Genomic DNA, 5,000 nt, shown 5'->3' on the forward strand with positions numbered 1-5,000 from the left:
ACCAGGCTTCCTCTCATACCAACCTCTACCTTTACTGATTAACCAGTATCACATCACCAGGCTTCCTCTCATACCAACCTCTACCTTCACTGATTAACCAGGTATCACATCACCAGGCTTCCTCTCATACCAACCTCTACCTTTACTGATTAACCAGTATCACATCACCAGGCTTCCTCTCATACCAACCTCTACCTTCACTGATTAACCAGGTATCACATCACCAGGCTTCCTCTCATACCAACCTCTACCTTCACTGATTAACCAGTATCACATCACCAGGCTTCCTCTCATACCAACCTCTACCTTCACTGATTAACCAGTATCACATCACCAGGCTTCCTCTCATACCAACCTCTACCTTCACTGATTAACCAGTATCACATCACCAGGCTTCCTCTCATACCAACCTCTACCTTCACTGATTAACCAGTATCACATCACCAGGCTTCCTCTCATACCAACCTCTACCTTCACTGATTAACCAGTATCACATCACCAGGCTTCCTCTCATACCAACCTCTACCTTCACTGATTAACCAGTATCACATCACCAGGCTTCCTCTCATACCAACCTCTACCTTCACTGATTAACCAGTATCACATCACCAGGCTTCCTCTCATACCAACCTCTACCTTCACTGATTAACCAGTATCACATCACCACCCTATGATTATATTCATATCCAGAAATTACACTAAATGACCATTTAAATCCATTGAGCCTCCCTGCAGGCTTTGGTGGGAAGCTGAGTGGGTTGTTGGTGTGTGTGTGTGTGTGTGTGTGTGTGTGTGTGTGTGTGTGTGTGTGTGTGTGTGTGTGTGTGTGTGTGTGTGTGTGTGTGTGTGTGTGTGTGTGTGTGTGTAAGTGTGTGTGTGTGTGTGTGTGAGAGAGAGTTTATGATTGTCCACATGCATGCATTAGTGTGTGTGTGTCCTGTCTCTGCTCCAACACACACACACACACACACACACACACACACACACACACACACACACACACACACACACACACACACACACACACACACACACACACACACACACACACACACACACTAACTCATCGTCTCACCTCTGTCCTGTCTCTCAGACTCTCCTCTACAGCTACCTCTGAGAGACCATTACCTCACACCTGGGCTCAGCACCAAGCACAGACTTTATTACTGCTATATAATGTTGACCTGAGCCTGGAGGGAGAGATGAAGAGAGGGAGGGAGGGTGAAGAGAAAGACAGGCAGGGAGGGTGGAGAGAAAGAGAGGGAGGGAGGGTGGAGAGAAAGAGAGGGAGGGAGGGTGGAGAGAAAGAGAGGGAGGGAGGGTGGAGAGAAAGAGAGGGAGGCACAGACAGAGGCCTCAATAGAATAAACCAAATGTAGAGAGAGAGAGAGAAAATGAACCAGTCTGTTACAACAAGTCAGATACATCCACAGTCCTTTGTTGAGAACATGAGGTGTGTTTTCTGGGATGAGCTGAACCAATGTTCTAATGTCCTTCATGACGGCAGGACAGACCGTCTCCTTTCCTCAAATCACCATGTGAGAAACCACCTGGTCTGCTATGATGTCGCTGCCTCTCCAATCCCTCCCTCCTTCCTTCATCCAACCCAGAGAAAGAAGGGGCGATGGAGAGACTAAATGAAAGAGTGACAGACAAGGAAGATTAGTGAAAGTGTCGTTCAGTAGAGAGAGCTAATGGTCCTAGGCAGCGTCAGTCAGTCAGGAGAGGTTTCATTCAGTTATCTCTGATTGGTCTACAAAACCTCTCATTCTTCATAGGGGCCAATCTGATTACTGAATTGACACTCTTTACCCGGGGACAAAGTCTTCATTTCCCACAACCTTCTATTCCTGATATCATTCAGCTAGCATTCCACACATGTCCACAAGCATTCTGATGCTACACTAGCATTCTGATGCTAGCTAACACGACCTTCCATTTCCACTAGCATTCTGATGCTACACTAGCATTCTGATGCTAGCTAACACGACCTTCCATTTCCACTAGCATTCTGATGCTGCACTAGCTTTCTGATGCTAGCTAACACGACCGTCCATTTCCACTAGCATTCTGATGCTACACTAGCATTCTGATGCTACACTAGCATTCTGATGCTACACTAGCATTCTGATGCTAGCTAACACGACCTTCCATGTCCACTAGCATTTTTTTATACATTTTTTTTAATTGAACCTTTATTTAACTAGGCATGTTAAGAACAAATTCTTATTTACAATGACGGCCTACTGGGGAACAGTGGATTAACTGCCTTGTTCAGGGGCAGAACGACAGATTTTTACCTTGTCAGTTCGGGATTCGATCCAGCAACCTTCCAGTTACTGGCCCAACGCTCTAACCACTAGGCTATCTGCCACATTGTGCTGCCAGCTACCGCTAACACAAGCCTGTCCGTGACCCCTCTCTCCGAGGGTGTCTCAGGAGCAGAGTGGATATGCAAAAAACACAATTTACACACACAATGCACACGTGAGACAGGACAACATAAGCCCCCAGCACCAACCTTCCGTGTTCAGCCTATTCTCCTACATTCAGCTGATAGCCAGGACAACAGGATTAACACATTACTGCTTGGAGACGACTGGAATTTAGGAGAATGGATGGAGGATGTGTGTGTCTGTCTGTCTGTCTGTCTGTCTGTCTGTCTGTCTGTCTGTCTGTCTGTCTGTCTGTGTGTATATATGAGACTGCTGTATCAGCTGTTTGTTTAAAGGGAGAGGAGAGGTGAGTGTTGATCTCTGACTGACAACGACAGAAACACTGTAATCTGTTGACCCTGACAACGACAGAAACACGGTAATCTGTTGACCCTGGACCTTGACAGGAGAAACCCTACACAACATGCTCTCAACCTACTGCCACATAGAAAGTAGCCATAACGACAGAAACACTGTAATCTGTGACCCTGGACCAGATGACAGACTCACCCTACTGCCACATAATATGGTTTATATTTAGTAGAATGTATACTGTATGTTCAGCCAGACAGGAACATCAGTACCTGATACAATGTCACAATGTCAGACAGTCTTAACCTCTACTGACAACAGGTTGAATATATGAATGGAGGAGAGGCTCTCTCTCTCTCTCTATGTACATACTGTATGCACACACATTTCTGTCCACACAGTAATAACATATTTTCAAAACAGCTTCCCTCCTCCTCTCTTCCTCCCCCTCTCCTCACCTCCTCCTCTCCTTCCCTCCTCCTCTCTTCCCCCCCCTCTCCTCAGCTCCTCCTCTCCTTCCCCCTCCTCTCTTCCTCCCCCTCTCCTTCCCTCCTCCTCTCTTCCTCCCCCTCTTCTCACCTCCTCCACTCCTTCCCCCCTCCTCTCTTCCTCCCCCTCTCCTTCCCTCCTCCTCTCTCCCTACCTCCTCCTCTCTTCCTCCTCCTTTCCTTCCCCCCTCCTCTCCTTCCCTCCTCCTCTCTTCCTCCTCCTCTCCTTCCCTCCTCCTCTCCTTCCCTCCCCCCCTCTCCTTCCTTCCTCCTCTCCTTCCCTCCCCTCTCCTTCCCTCCTCCTCTCCTTCCCTCCTCCTCTCCTTCCTTCCTCCTCTCCTTCCCTCCCCTCTCCTTCCCTCCTCCTCTCCTTCCCTCCTCCTCTCCTTCCCTCCTCCTCTCCTTCCCTCCCCTCTCCTTCCCTCCTCCTCTCCTTCCCTCCTCCTCTCCTTCCCTCCTCCTCTCCTTCCCTCCCCTCTCCTTAACTCCTCCTCTCCTTCCCTCTCCTCTCCTTCCCTCCTCCTCTCTTCCACCACCTGCGTATCTCTCTCTATTTTTACTTGTTCTTCCTGTGAGACTCTTTGCTTTCTCCTCTCTCAAACAAACTTAATGGAGAAAGAGAGGGAGAGGAAAAGAGGAATGAAGGGAGGGAAGGAAGATAAACCCTCTCCCTCTCTATGGTCCTGGGCATGGTATGAATGAAGGAAGCTAGACTGACATGGTCAGTTTGGTCAGATGGTCAGGACTTGGCCAGAAAGCTTGGGAGGAAGCTGCTATGGTAGGAAGCAGCATGCTGTACAGATGCTTCACACGAATACAGAAACAACATCAACACAACATATCCCAAGGCACACCTGGTGAAAACAACCAACGACCAATCAAGTTCAGTAAGATCAACAATGCCCCCCCCCCCAAACTAAGTTAGAACAATCAACAACACTTTTTTATTTTTTATTTTTTTATCAAACTTACTACAGTAATGTTGGGTGCTCTCCAGACGTTTCCATAGAGACCAAGATGGTCCAGGTTGCCATGGAAACTAACTGCCAGCAGAAGCATGCGGCAGGGAGGAAGGGAAAGAAGGAGAGGTTGATCTGCCTCCTCAGATCATACTGATCAGTATTTAACCCAGCATATTTACAGACCCACTCAGTGGGTGAGAGTGAGTGAGTGTGTGTGTGTGTGTGTGTGCGTGCGTGTCTGAAAGTATTTATCATGTAGCATCTATCTTGTAATGTATATTTATGTGTCATACACTGGGCCAGTTGTTTATCTTTGTTGAGCTGATATAATCTCAGTACCATCATTCCTAAACTGACAGCATCGTGTATTAAATCACAGATTAATGTGTACCACATCACAGATTCATGTGTACCACATTACAGATTCATGTGTACCACATTACAGATTCATGTGTACCACATTACAGATTCATGTGTACCACATTACAGCTTCATGTGTACCACATCACAGATTTATGTGTACCACATCACAGATTAATGTGTACCACATCACAGATGAATGTGTACCACATCACAGATTTATGTGTACCACATCACAGATTTATGTGTACCACATCACAGATGAATGTGTACCACATCACAGATGAATGTGTACCACATCACAGATGAATGTGTACCACATCACAGATTTATGTGTACCACATCACAGATGAATGTGTACCCCATCTGTCTGCTACTAAGTACCCAATAACACCATTAGGATGAAAAGCCTCTCCTTGTCAGATCAGGAAGTGTTGAGCCAA

The 5,000-nt window shown here is 46.9% G+C and overlaps 1 protein-coding gene across 1 annotated transcript in view; it reads right to left on the reverse strand.

Moving 5' to 3' along the window:
- The window catches only part of LOC106592969 (voltage-dependent L-type calcium channel subunit alpha-1C), a 649,914-nt gene that overhangs the window by 210,703 nt on the left and 434,211 nt on the right, over positions 1–5,000 (reverse strand).

Source organism: Salmo salar, chromosome ssa17 (genome assembly GCF_905237065.1).
Source record: "Salmo salar chromosome ssa17, Ssal_v3.1, whole genome shotgun sequence".
Lineage (NCBI taxonomy): Eukaryota > Metazoa > Chordata > Actinopteri > Salmoniformes > Salmonidae > Salmo > Salmo salar.